The 15124-nt window shown below is 46.3% G+C and overlaps 1 protein-coding gene across 3 annotated transcripts in view; it reads left to right on the plus strand.

Annotated features, from left to right (window-relative positions):
• Positions 1-7415: 7415 nt before the first annotated feature.
• The window catches only part of LOC144818874 (uncharacterized), a 181898-nt gene continuing 174189 nt past the window's right edge, over positions 7416-15124 (plus strand). Inside the window, exon 1 of one of the 3 annotated variants that reach the window (XM_078676691.1) lies at positions 7416-7657. The gene's annotated coding sequence lies outside the window, so the exon portion shown is untranslated. Of the gene's footprint in view, positions 7658-8099; positions 8200-15124 lie in introns of those variants that run through there. The other 2 variants (XM_078676693.1, XM_078676692.1) reach the window with 2 other exon arrangements.

Genomic DNA, 15124 nt, shown 5'->3' on the forward strand with positions numbered 1-15124 from the left:
ATCCCCGTCCTTCCCCCCTCCTCGCATCCGTGCCAACCGAGACGCTGGCCTGAGTAGCACCGCCTGCCGGCCATTCGCCCATCCTTTGGCTTGCCTTACCTGGCATCAAGGTCGGTGTCCGCACCAGATCCCGCCACCTAACCACTCGTGCGGTAGGGCCGTCACTCTCTCCGCATTGACCCCATTGGTCACACCTCCCTGTGAAAAACTAAGCACAGCATTACTCCAAGCCCCCCCGTCCTGACTCTCCCCCCGTCCCTGCTCCACTATTTCACCATCTTCCACACTTTCCTCATCGTAATCCAACTGTAATGGGCAGTCCCCATCGGACTCAAGCCCCGTCAGCTCTGTGCGCTCCCCCACCGCTCTGCTCGGCCACAGGCCGCCCTCTGCGGGCTCCAGCCTGCTTAAACCCGCCCGCTCCCAGCACGTGCGCAGCAATTCCCCCAAATCCAGACTCTCTCTCCTCTGCCCTGCACGCTGCTCCTCTGGGTCCCGTTCCGTGCTATCGGAAGTCCGACCCTGTCCCCCGGCGGCCGCATCGACTCATTGGGGTTAAGCCACCGGGGACTCAACGCCCCGCCTCTAGTATGGTGCCAGTGCTAGGTCCCTCGTGGAAGCGCTGCCGCCCGCATAAGGTAGAGCCGGCACATCCTCTTGGTGGGTTGGAGATGCATGCTGCTCTCCCGAGCACCTTGCCATCCTGTCCTGCCAAAACAAAGTGGAGTCCGACATGCCGTGGTTATTCCTGCCCCCTAAGCCCCCACACCCCCACTCCTCCCCCCGGTATCCCCTCCAACCCCGTCCTGCCCTCCGCCCCAGAAGAATGGCCCTCCGCCACGTTGGGGTATATAGCCTGGCCCCATGCCCATCTCCCCCTCCTAGGCTCCAACTCCCGGCGAACCTCGCCGCCCCTTGAGCCCATCCCGGGCCCCCAGTGCACCAGCCCGCTCTGAAGGCTCCCCCTAACTCCCGCGTTCGCCCACCGATTGCGCAGGCCTTCCAGCGCCCTCTCTAGCTAACCCCCAGCATCTAAGGACGGCATGGACCCCCAACATGGAAAAACCCGGCCCGCCCCCCACCCTGAACCTCCCTCCCCCGTACCTACTGGGTGATCCCCGCGCTCCCCGGTTCCCCCCTCGCCCCTGCCTCACCCCCTCCATAGCCCGAGTTCCCCTGCTCTGCACTCTTGTACCCTGGGGCTCCCCCATCCAGCCATCCTTCACCCCTTGCCTCCCACCTGCCCCCACCTCTTCCTCATCGCTGTCAATCAGTAAAGGGGAGGACCAACCTCTGGGCCCCAATGCGGAGGTGTCATCCCCACCCCTTTGGGCCTGCCCTTGTGCCTGTATCCCAATCACCCTCTTGCCACCCTGGCGCTTCTTCTGGGTTTCCCCCCTATGGCCTTCGTTGCTCCCCGCGGCCCCCGCCCTTCCCTGGGGCACTCTGCCCCCTCCGCTCCGCTAGCTGCCCGCCTGGGGGTCCTCACCTTGATGTCGGGCCGCAGCATGTCCATGCGGCCCGCGTCTTCCAGAAGTCGGAGCGCCTCCACAACATGAGGATCCTCTATCCGCGCCATTGTGACCAGTCGCTATGATCTGCGGGAAAAGCCTGTAAGTGCAGTGTAGTAAATGTCTTCTCCACTGTTCTCCTCTGGATAGACTGTACTATGTTACCTGTGACATCATAGAATGCCTGGGTGTCCCTCTAGCTCACAGCGCCTGTCTATTACTTACTGTGGCAGTTGGTCATCTGAGGCTGAGCTACTAAAAGCTGACTCCTGGTGGGGTTTTCCTTACAATCCTAACCTATCTATCTAATCTGGAAGGAACTTGCAATAAAAGATCTTAACATATCAAGTGGACTCTGCATCATTCATTTACAACAACTTGGCGACGATTCTAAAAGGATGAACCTACGCGTCATTTAAGGATAAAGACTACTTAAGGAACTAAACAAGTTTAAGGAAGGAACTCAAGATTTCAAGTCTTTCAAAGACACTTCCTTTTCAGACTAAAGGTAACGCCCTGCTGACCCCACCAGTGTCCTGTTCCACCTGGACAGCCTGCACCCAGGGCGTGTGTTTCACCTTGATATCTGCTGTTAGTTTGCGTGTGAAGTCTTCCTGTTCATCAATGTATTTTATGTTCTGATTACCTACTGGACGTGCTCATCACTCTGTGGATAGCCTGCAAACTGGGTCTTATATGCTCTGAGACACTTTACAGCGAACTTTGTTTACTCTGCCCGTTTCTACTCTGTGTATCGAAACGAGCGTTCACAAAAGAGAGATACTTTGCCCTGTTTAAGAAGTTTCTGCTGACTCTCAGTCATCAGCGCAGGTCAGATTGTTTGTTTCACTTTGGTGTGCTCAGCAAGCAGAAGTAGCATACGAGTCCTACTCTTTGCTGTTTTAATTGGAAAGTGCATGTCCAGGTGAGCGCATTCTGGGACCGGCAGCGCAGACCAGTATGTAAAGGCTTTCCAAGCTCGCTTACTCACCGTCCAGTATGCCGATGTCCGTTGGTCGACGGTTGGTCAGCAGCGATCTTCCCTCCTTCCCGTCTGCCGTCCTTCTGATGACGTCTTGGAATGCTTAGTGGATATGGTGAAGGTCTTCTCAAGTAGCGAGCTCATCCGCCTCATCCATGCCTTTCATTCATCCATTAAAAAAGCTAAAATAATCTTCTTTGCGACCTCAATCCAGCAGGCGGATCAACCGAGTAAAGAAGTCTTTAAGATAGTCAAATCTTTCTTGAAGCCAAGAGCCATCGAGACGGACATTATCCCATCCGCAAGACTCTGTGAAACCATCTCTGATTTTTTTAACACCAAAATATTAAAAGTGTATGATACTTTCACGAACCCCGAGCCGACATCTATGGATGAGTTTAGAGTTTCTGAGTCACCCGCTTCCTCCTTATTTCAATTTCAGCCCATTACCCTCTCTGAGGCATTGATAGAAATAAATAAATGTAAATCTTGGGCACCCGATGATCCATGCCCACCTAAACTCTGGAAACTAATGTCTGACGCAATCGCAATCCCCCTCTTACACATATGGAACACGTCCATCTCAACAGGCATGTTCCCGGACTGCTGGAAACAGGCCACTCTTCTCCCGCTAAAAAAAAACCCCCAAGGCGCGCCAGATGACCTGAGCAATCTCCGACCCATCTCCCTTTTAGCAGCCCCTGGCAAAATGCTTGAAAAACTGATCCAACGGCAGATTAACTGCTTCATTGAAGAAAGTGATGCCCTACATGAAACTCAATCTGGCTTTAGAGCCGGCTTTAGCACCGAGACAGCCCTCATTGAGGTTGCCAAATCAATTAGGTGGTCTTTAGATTCAGGGGCATCAGCTATGCTGGTGCTCCTGGATCTATCCGCTGCTTTTGACACGGTAGATCATAGCAGACTGCTGATTCGACTTAGGGACATTGGCCTCGGAGATAAAGCACTTAACTGGTTACACTCCTACCTCACAGAGCGGTCCCAGAAAGTGGCTCTGGGCCCCTTCTCCTCTGAACCTAAAGACCTCTGGTGTGGTGTCCCACAGGGGTCTGCACTCAGCCCGTTGCTGTTCAATGTCTATTTGGCCCCGCTTTTCCCCTTGATTGCTAAATGGGGGGTCAAGGCAATATCATACGCGGATGACACTCAATTGGTCTTCCCCTACACAGACACGTCAGAGGCAGCTTTTAGCAAAATCAGGGGCTGTCTTCGAGACGTGGCCAAATGGATGAACACTAATAAACTCAAAATGAATGGGAGCAAAACAGAGGTCTTATTTTTTGGAAATCCCAATCACCCACCACCAGACCTTTGGTGGCCTATGGAAATGGGCCCTGCCCCATCTCCTGGTACCCATGTAAAAAACCTTGGAGTAAGGTGGGATGAGAACCTGTCCTTCTTGCCGCATATACAACAGCTTACCGCTGGCTGCCTGCACAAACTCAGAAATTTTCGAAAATTCCTGCCCCTGTTACCAGTCGAGTGTCGAAAAACGGTTGTTCACGCAACAATCACATCTCGGCTCGACTATTCCAATGGCCTTTTCCTCGTTCTTCCCAAATATGCGGTGCAACGCCTACAGATCGTGCAGAATGCGGCTGCGAGATTGATAAAACGGGTCCCTTTCAGACAGCATATCTCTCCGCATCTGCACGAGCTGCACTGGCTGCCAGTGGCCAGCAGAATTAAGTTCAAGGTTCTTACCTTGGCTTTTAGAGCACTAAAAGGCTCATGTCCGAATTACCTAAAACTCCGACTCCCCCGTTACCTCCAAGAACGAGAGCTCCGCTCTAACTCCCTGCTCAAGCTTATTACTCCGCGTGTGAGGAAAGCTAGACTTGGAGGCAGGTCCTTTTCTGTTGGCACAGCTAAACTTTGGAATACCTTGCCCCCTGCCATCCAATCTGCCACTACAGAAGCTAGCTTTAGGAAGCTCCTAAAAACTTGGCTCTTTATGCAATAATCTTGATCTTCCCCAGGACTATTCGCTCTTGGCTGTAGGAGTCCCCAGCGCCGGGACACCTCACCTGAGGTAGCTGTTCGCGCTTTACAAGTATCTGTATTATTATTATTATTATTATCCGCTCCTGTGACGCCTGTGACGTCTTCATTAGGAGACACGTTAAGCTTGTCCTTCACGCCTCTTACGCCACTACGGTCGACGTGGCGGCCATTTTATCTTCAATCAAGTTGCCATGACAACAATTTGCTCTGTTCACTTCACAGTTACCGTACAACATTGTTATACTCAAAAGTTGTGTTTATCCAGCTCTGGTGCCAGCAACAACCGGAAGGGGAAAATAACTGAGGACAACTCTCTCTGTGCACGTGTGTCAATTAAACCTCAGTTTCGTCGCCATAAAAAAAGGAATTGGACCTGCATTTCAGCGCTTCGTGCCGATGTTTCAGTCGAAGTGTGTGTGGAGCTCTACACCTCTTGTGTTGTCATCGGTCATGGCATCCAATAGACAGCATGTTACTTTGTTGGTGTAGCAAGTCTCGACGTTGACTGGGAACACCAGTTCAGTCAACACATTAACCCGAAAGCCTTCTTCTGGGACACAGCAAGTTGACTTTATGTATGTCCTGTTTGGTATATGGTCTGGGCGTTTAGATCCCGGGTGAGAGGTCACTCACCGGTGTTAATTAATTTTTGTAATGTTAACTTCTCTCTGCAGGGGTGTATGTAGTGTTAACAAGTTTACACTATCTAAGGGAGGTTGAGTGCTAGGTGCGTAGTCTGTACCCATTCCTTAGATGTTCTAAGACCTTATTGTGTACCCTGTGTAGGGCATATTCTCCATTTTTCTCATAAAGGGATGTTATGTCTGTACCCTACTTAGAGGAAGTTGTGTGTTTGTTTGTGGGTAGTCCATGCCCTTTATTTATTCCCAGGTTCACTACCCTACCATGTACTCTTAGAGGTTGTGTGCTTACGGGTGGTTCATGCCCATCGTTTGTCCCAGGGTTATTGTCTCTACTCTGAGGTGTACCCTCTTCTGGGGAAGTTCATATTTGTGGGTAGTCCATGCTCCATCGTTCGTCCCAAGGTTATTGACTTAATCCTGCGGTGTACCCTTTTCTGGGGATGTTGGTGTTTGTGGGTAGTCCATGTCCATAGTTTGTCCCAGGGTCATTGACTTTACTCTGCGGTGTACCCTTTTCTGGGGATGTTGATGTTTGTGGGTAGTCCATGCCCATAATTTGTTCCAGGGTTTTTGTCTTTTTCAAGGCAAGTTGGGTGCTTGGGGGTAGTCCATGCCCCATGTCTATTCCCAGCATTACTGTCCTGCAATGTACTCTTTTAGGTTGAGTGTTTATGGGTAGTCCATGCCCATTTCCCAGAGTTAATTTGCTTACTCTGCGGTGTACCCTTTTCAGGGGAGGTTGTGCGTTTTTTTGGGGTAGTCAACGCCCATTTTTATTCCCAGGATTGCCGTCCTACAGTGCACCCTTTTCAAGGGAGGTCCAGTGTCTGTGGGTAGTACATTCTCCATACTATGCACTGTCCCTTGTTTTTGGTAGAGTGTGTCTGTGCATTAATTTTCTGTTGAAGTCTACCTTCTTGCAGCTACTGGCCAGGGCTTCATTTTGGTAAGAATTTGACATGTGAATTCAACTTACGTTCAGTGTCAGCATATCTCTTTATGGGGTAGTTTAATTTTTTTTCTTTGGTGAATTCTTGTTAAAGGGGTTTGTTCTCTTGGGTTATATTAAGTGAGTCTTACCCCTATTACGTCTCTTCCAACCTACACTCATTTTTTTATTTCTAGGGTGTTTACCCTGTGGTGTACCCATGTGTGGGGAGGTTATGAGTGTCACCAGCTAACTTAGCTGTTCGTCTTGTTATTTCGAAACCATGTTGTTTCGTTAAGGGAAGGGGATGAGGCATATTGTGACATTATGTTGTTTCTTTGTACTTTTCTCTGCTACAGTTACCTCATGCTAACGTCATCTCTTATCGTACATTATTACTTTTAGTTCATCTTAATTTTGTACTTTCCTTCTGATGTTGCATTTGAGGTATTTTGCCGATTGTTTCTTTATTCTGTTCTTATTCCATAAGGGAAGAGGATGTGTAGTAAATGTCTTCTCCACTGTTTTCCTCTGGATAGACTGTACTATGTTACCTGTGACATCATAGAATGCCTGGGTGTCCCTCTAGCTCACAGCGCCTGTCTATTACTTACTGTGGCAATTGGTCATCTGAGGCTGAGCTACTAACAGCTGACTCCTGGTGGGGTTTTCCTTACAATCCTAACCTATCTATCTAATCTGGAAGGAACTTGCAATAAAAGATCTTAACATATCAAGTGGACTCTACAACATTCATTTACCACATGCAGCTTTTTCGGTAATGTGCAATGCCGCGAACTCCGCCGACAAAAACGCCACCACCAAAGGCTGCCCAGCGCAACAATCCACTACTATTTCTCCCACCAACTCAATTCTACGACCACAACTAAAGCCTCACAACTAACTCCACAAAAACTAAATCCACCACCAGCCTCCCAGCCGGCTGTTGTGTCTCAATCCACCAAAATGGTGGCCTGTGACCTAAGATGGCCGGCTATATAGTGACCCAGCCCAAATGTAGCCCAACACCAGCCCAAATCGCACAAATTAGCCCGTGGAGCCCAACCAGCCCACTGGGTTCTGGCTGCCCCCCCCCCCCCCCCCCTTCTCCTCCTCCCAAAACCTCCTAGGAGGGGCAGGCCTCCCGCTGGTTGGTCGCACCCCCAAAGCCCTATTGGACAACAATGTAATGTGCCAATTTGGCCCCGCCGAGAGTATAGGCATTTTAACACTACATGAAAAACAAACGAAACTACTACTTCCGTTATTCTGGCTCTTGTGCGACTACAGGTTGTTCAGGCGAGTAGATGTAGCTTGTTTTCCCCGCCAAAGCCTGCCTCAAACACCTGTGCTTCACACGGAGGCCACATGTGTGGTGCGCGGGAGGGGAAAGGTTAACGCCCCCACCGTGGGCCGTCTGTCGCGCGCGGCAGCGGAAGGGTTAACCCCCTGAGGGCCGCACCTGCAGGTGGAACAGGCTGAGCTCACTCTTGCAGAGGGAAGTGTGATAAGCAGCAGGGCGGCTGCCGGGTTGTACCAGAGCTGGCGGAGGGCGCCCTGGCCGCAGGTGAGACCTCCGTGCCTTGAAGTTGCTTTAGCCCCGGCAGGCCGCGCGTGCTTCGGCTGAAAAGAAAGAGGCCCCCTTCGGAGCACCTGCCCAGCTGCCGCGAGCATCACCAGCTCCGTGAGGCGGCGTTGACACCGGCCGTTGGTGCCGGTGTGCGAGTCTCGGGCACTTACTTCCTTGTTTGTGTCTTTGTCTTGGGCTCTCCCAGGGGAGGGGGGTTCCCTTTCAACAAGCTTTAATTAACAGAGGGCGGCCAGAGACGGGCAGGGAAGACAAGGAGCTGAGAACGGACTCGTTCCTTCTTACTGTTGCTTCTTGTGAGCAATGAGCGTGTACGAGGCTGTTCCCTATAACATACATGGCACTGATTTGTTGCGACTGTGTCGTCGCTCTCGTAGTCTGTTCTTTTAGAGTGAAATTGGGGGTGGGGCAAAATACAGTCCTTCGTGGGACTGTGTGGTGCAGAAGATGGGCTGAGTAGCTGGCCCCTCATTTTGAGTCGTAGGAGAGGTGGATAACAGGGGGCTCTGAGGAGGTTGCTGGTAAAGTTTCTTAAGAGATTGTGTGTCTGACTTTCCAATTACTGCCACCCGTTTGTGAAACTTGCAAATGGGAGACAGTTTAAAAAAAATCCTGTTCTTCTGCAGTGGTGGGAGAGAAGCCAGTACTAGAGGAAAAACCTGTAAAATGCGGGATAGTAGTCTCTCTGTAAAATGCGGGATAGTAGTCTCCCTTAATTAGTTAAACATATGTTAATTTTTCTTTTTCACTGTTGATCTTGCTGAAGAAGGAAATGTAATGTACCTGTGGTACTTTCATACTGTAATAAATATTACTCTACCTACCAGTAGATCGACTATACTTATGATTGTTAGCCTTTTTATAAGGTACTAGCTTACCCGTTGCGCGTTGCTGCGATCATCGAAGAAAGGAAATTCAAGGAAACTCGTTATGATAACATTCAATTTACATTGTCATTTTATTGAAACTTATTCATTTTAATATGGAAAACATTTCAAAGTGTTGTTTTAATTCTATTTATTTATTCGAGTGCTTGTGGATACACGATTTTTTGTTTTTCCGTCTGGTGCGTACATCAGTATTTGAAAGATTATGAGGGCCCTGGGGGGCCAATATTAAAAAAATAAAATAATGTATGCCAGAAACCTTCGCGGGAGTGTACTCCAACTTCCCAAAGTTTCATGGCGATAGGATGAATGGTGTAGTAATGCATAAAGGACAGACAGACATACATTAGTTTATATATATATATATAGAGATTAAAATACATGTTTTGGCTGTTAACTACAGACATCTTAGCCTGCAGTTTAATAAATACCACATAGCACACTGGAAGGCCTTCCCAATTTCATATGGAAGTGTGATGAACACTAATACAGGACAGTGGCTGCTGCCAGCTATCAGTAGTGGTGAGGCGAGCAAGCCACTGCTGGGAACACAAAACATACATTTAAAGGTAAAAAGCCACTTACCTGACCGCGCTTCTCACTCCAGACCTGATCTTTCTCTTTCCTGCAGCACGGGACCAGCTGACTTGCTTAACCAATCATAGAACTGCTCTGTAGCGCCAGGATTGGATGGAGCGTCTTGGCTGGACACTCCTTCAGGCCTGTGCTTGGTCTCCACCCAGCTGTCTAAGACAGCCAGGTGGAGAGCTTCAAAGTGCGCATCTCACATTGGACGGCGAAAGACAGCTGTCCAAAGTGATATGCACTTTTTGTCGCATCCAGCCTGCCAATGCTTTTTTCATCTGCTGCCAATCGGCAGTAGAGGAAATGCTCTGTATGTCTCTGGGCTCGGAACAGGTTGGCTGCTACAGTAAAAACCACTGTAAAAAATAAATGGCAATAAAATCTTTTCTTTGCCATTTTATTTCTTTCTGCGCAGCTCACATCGGGCGGGGATGGGAAGCTCCCCCGCCCAAGTGAAGAAACCACCCTTGATACAGGATCTTGTAACGTAACCAAATTTATGAGTTCTATTTTGACCACTATTTCTTATGAGCGTTGTTTACCTTTCTATGGCACATGTTCATCTTTTTCACTTCACTTTTCACCAAAGTTGACAAGCACATATAATTGACTTTTACCCTGTTCACCTTCCAAGAGCGTGAAAATTGGTGGCCTTTTGAGAGAAAAATACTTTCAAATGTGTTTAGAAATTATCCATGATGGGGCATGGTCGGCAACAGCCTAATCCTATTCAACAGGCTTCACAAACTGGGGAAAGACTGGCGTGTACCTCTTGAGTAAGGTAGAAGGGAGTCTTCAAATAGCTGCAGCGTTCTATGATGTGGAGAGGTAAAGCAAGCATTTTCAGCCTGTGATAGGTGTTGAATTAATGGTTGCCAAATGCAAATACATTTGGTGTCCGTATGATTGTCGGCGGTAAGCAACTCTGGGGCCAGAACATGCCACAGCCGAAGAAACCATGTCGCAATAGGTGGAGGGCTGGGTTTCTTCCAATAAAAAGTTAATTATTTATTGTTTTATATAGCGCAAACGTGACCCATTAGAGTGTAGGAGCACTTAACAGATATGGCGGTCCTGAGTGCGACCAATAGTCGGCAACATAAACTTACGCATGAAGATAATATAAAACAGTGGACAGTAAAAGTTCTCAGGACATACAATAATATCTGAGACTGAACCAATACGTCAAATTACAAATTGTCTTTTACCATCAAAAGACTCAGAGTTCAAAGTTTAGCTGACCGATTCGTCTCAGTAGATTAACGAGATAGGGGACCCAGGAAAGGACTGTGTAGATCCCAATACAAATTGGTTCAGGAAGTCATTGTGGGACCCACTGATTTATAAATCTGTAGCGAGCGGAAAGGTGATTCGATCAACAGATGAATTAGTTGATTCTCTGTAAAGAATTATGGTAGGAATTTCCCCATTAGGAAGATCTTCTTGAATTTTGAATGGAATGGTATTCTTCTAATGTTTGGCGTTAGCGAGTTTCAGATTTTGGGTGCAGCCCCTGAAAAAGCTCTGTTGTAGGTTTCCTTCTGGAAGCATGGCAGTTTCAGCACAAGATCTTTTGTGCCTCTGGAGTACCTGCCTCCTCCGGATATCATCACTTTCTGGGTAAGGTATGCCTGTGATTTTGAGTGTAGCGCCTTATGTGTGATACAGGCCAGTTTGAGTTGTACTCTGGCTTCATATTGTAGCCGTTAAGAGCTTTTAAGGGTGGAGAGGTGTGATCAAATCTGCTATGGTCTGTCGTGCTGCCCCCAGTATTTGTGCTATTAGGCCCCCAGTCTGAGTGTGTCATGGCTGTTAGTTGTGAGGGTCTAATGCCCTACGGAGTTACTGTCGGAGTGCTGGGTATTGGGAATCCTACTGTATCTTTAATGTGACTAAGGACCACCTTCCAATAAAGTGTTCGGTTGGGGCAAGACCACCAGTTGTAGATGAAGTCACCCGTTCCAATCTGACATCTCCAACATGTTGCTGGGAAACCTGGAATCCTCTTCTGGAGAAGGGCGGGGGTAAAGTACCACTGTGTCATAAGTTATTAGGCCGATTTTGCTTTGGGGGATGCTTTGGTATATTTTAGGTATGTCTTGCCATAGTCTGTCCCAGTTCTCTGGTGAAACCTCTCCTTTATGGTCCCTATTACATTGATTTTGGTATGTGTGGGGCTGGAGTTGTTGCGAGTGTTGTAGCACCTTGTTTGTGTTAGAGATCAATCCCCTAGATCTTTCGAAGGCCCGGACTAGGGTCTCAAAGGGAGTAATCGGTCTAGTCGCTCCTTTTGGTAATGCGGAAAAAGACTTGGGTCCCTTGCTCACTCTACCACTGGATTCAAGATAGCCTGGCTGATGAGGATTATGAATCCGAAACCGGTCCCTGGATGCTTGTTTCTGGTCCAGGGAAGACATGGCTTGGCAGTTCGGGCTGGACTGTTCCCATGAGGCACAGGGTCATACTGATTTGCATATGGTTGCATATGGACTCTGTTGTGTGACTAATTTCCCTCCTGACACAGAAAAAACAAGGTGAAGCCTACGGAACAATGATACATCTATCTGTTTATAAGACTGGATACCATTAATTAACCAATCTTGGATTCATCCTTCTCCACACAATTTAATTGAGATAATTATGGATATAGAGTATCTCCAGGTAGAAAGCCATACGCAAAGAGCAATAAATATCAAAAGTATGGTTCAACTTTTTCTTTTAATTAAACCACATTGGACCTTAAATATTGGTCTCTTACATTGAACAAAACTGTACACCATTCATATATACAAACAAAACACATATACATCTGATTTACATATATATATACACTTTTTTTTGGAGAGAACCAAACTCACGGTTCTTGTTGCCCCACTTTTTTGAACAAGGATGTCAAAACATAGTTCCTTCACTTTAGATCACCAAAACAAACACATAGGGAGTATACGAGGTTTAGCCATTTTTGACCTCTCTTTAACTAACACTCTCTAACGTGATATTTCAACAACAATGCTACTCAAACTGATTTCTTGTTTTGGAGTCTTCAAAATCGTGTGTGTTGACGCGTTTCAGCCACTGTTTGATCCAGGCCTCATCAGGACTACGAGGGCAAATGTACTAGAACCCTAAAAAAACAAACTACATTTATATTCATCATAAGTTAACTGGGATAGCACGTCACACTCCCATGCACCTATCCCCTGTGGCTCTATTTACAATGTGACTCTATTTACAACATCAAAATTCATATCCTAAGGTGTATGGCATCAGTTAGATTTAGTGAACACCTTGTTCCGTGAATCCAACTCATCATGAATACAAAAGAGGGAAAGAAAGTAGACCCTCCACCAAACCAACGTGTTGAAAGAGCAGTGCTTATATATACACACAACCCCTATCCTAATGCAACAAATGTTTTGGACCAAGGTGCCCTCCAATGGTTGTGGAATATCAACAACATACCAGGTCCGAATTAACTGTTGCCGAACCTTCTTACTCGGGCACTTTCAATCGAAAACAGCTAAAAAAAGCTAAAAAACAAACCATGTATTACCATTCTAAATACCCAAGTCACAGTGAGACAGGCTCTACGTTCTCGCCAGCCACCAGGCTTACCTTCTAATTTGAACTCCTTCCCAATGGGCATACAACCCCACGGAAAATCACGCCTGCAATACAAATATCTCCGCGTAAAAAATCTACTCCGAGTAATTTTATAAATCACTACAGTTAAACAAGAACACAAGGGGTAGCAACGGGAACTTTATATCCATACCTCTTTAGTCTTCCTTCGGGTCGTTTAATTATCCACAACGGTATTTAATCCCAATAACTATTCCCAAAGAGCACTATCACTTGGCTCAGGATGCCGATCGCGTTTCCTATATATAAACAGCGATGACGGACTACCCCTGAAAATCTCAACCTCGCGTCCCAATTACTGCAAGGCTCGCGTTGTTACGTGAGAATACACGGTCACGGACTCCCCAGTAGTTCAGGGTCACAATCTCACGATAGCTACACGGATAGAGCTGGAAAAAGAGGAGGACAATATTTCTGCATCCCTACGATATTCAAAAACACATTCAAGGATTGTAAAAAAATAAAATGTAAAAATAAAATAACTATTTACACTGCATAGAATACCTTATATCCCGTGTGATGCCATCGCCTTTCACAATCTAATTTGTACAAAACAACAAGCTAGTCATATACAATAATCTATTTTCGTTCAACCATTATATGCATATCCCGATGTACAAATTATACGCATTACAGCCAAGCCTATAGAAATCTTTAACCCCACTCCCAGTTATAGTAGTAATGACCAAACCTCATCTGTCATTTAGACCTTTTCTTGCTGTCTGGTATTTTTCAATTAATCAAGCCTCTAGACGGTCTAATTTCTTTTCTGTCTCCCTTCTGTTCGTGCTGATTACCGTACATAATACTGACCATTCCATGTCAGTTTCAGAGTGCTTGTTTCTCTGATAATTCAATACCAACGGAGCCCCGGTGGTATTGCATCTTACTCTTGATTTATGTTGTAGTATTCTTTTCTTGACTGCTTGTACTGTTTGCCCTATGTAAAATTTGTCACAAGGACACTTAATGCAATATACAGTATCTTTAGTGTTACAATTCGAATTGTAACACTAAAGGTACTGTATATTGCAAACAACCACTCTGAAACTGACATGGAATGGTCCGTATTATGTACAGTAATCAGCACGAACAGAAGGGAGGCAGAAAAGAAATTAGACCGTCTAGAGGCTCGATTAATTGAAAAATACCAGACAGCAAGAACAGGTCTAAATGACAGAGATGAGGTTTGGTCATTACTACTATAACTGGGAGTGGGGTTAAAGATTTCTATAGGCTTGGCTGTAATGCGTATAATTTGTACATCGGGATATGCATATAATGGTTGAACGAAAATAGATTATTGTATATGACTAGCTTGTTGTTTTGTACAAATTAGATTGTGAAAGGCTATGGCATCACGCGGTATATAAGGTATTCTATGCAGTGTAAATAGTTATTTTATTTTTAAATTTTATTTTTTTACAATCCTTGAATGTGTTTTTGAATATCGTAGGGATGCGGAAATATTGTCCTCCTCTTTTTCCAGCTCTATCCGTGTAGCTATCGTGAGATTGTGACCCTGAACTACTGGGGAGTCCGTGACCGTGTATTCTCACGTAATCTCACGTAACAACGCGAGCCTTGCAGTAATTGAGACGCGAGGTTGAGATTTTCAGGGGTAGTCCGTCATCGCTGTTTATATATAGGAAACGCGATCAGCATCCTGAGCCAAGTGATATTGCTCTTTGGGAATAGTTATTGGGATTAAATACCGTCGTGGATAATTAAAGGACCCGAAGGAAGACTAAAGAGGTATGGATATAAAGTTTCCGTTGCTACCCCTTGTGTTCTTGTTTGACTGTAGTGATTTATAAAATTACTCAGAGTAGATTTTTTACGCGGAGATATTTGTATTGCAGGCTTGATTTTCCGTGGGGTTGTATGCCCATTGTGAAGGAGTTCAAATTAGAAGGTAAGCCTGGAGGCTGGCGAGAACGTAGAAGTCTGTCTCACTGTGACTTGGGTATTTAGAATGGTAATACATGGTTTGTTTTTTAGCTTTTTTTAGCTGTTTTCGATTGAAAGTGCCCGAGTAAGAAGGTTCGGCAACAGTTAATTTGGACCTGGTATGTTGTTGATATTCCACAACCATTGGAGGGCACCTTGGTCCAAAACATTTGTTGCATTATGATAGGGGTTGTGTGTGTATATATAAGCACTGCTCTTTCAACACGTTGGTTTGGTGGAGGGTCTACTTTCTTTCCCTCTTTTGTATTCATGATGAGTTGGATTCACGGAACAAGGTGTTCACTAAATCTAACTGATGCAATACACCTTAGGATATGAATTTTGATGTTGTAAATAGTCACATTGTAAATAGAGCCACAGG

The sequence above is a fragment of the Lissotriton helveticus genome, chromosome 2_1 (genome assembly GCF_964261635.1).
Source record: "Lissotriton helveticus chromosome 2_1, aLisHel1.1, whole genome shotgun sequence".
Taxonomy (NCBI): domain Eukaryota; kingdom Metazoa; phylum Chordata; class Amphibia; order Caudata; family Salamandridae; genus Lissotriton; species Lissotriton helveticus.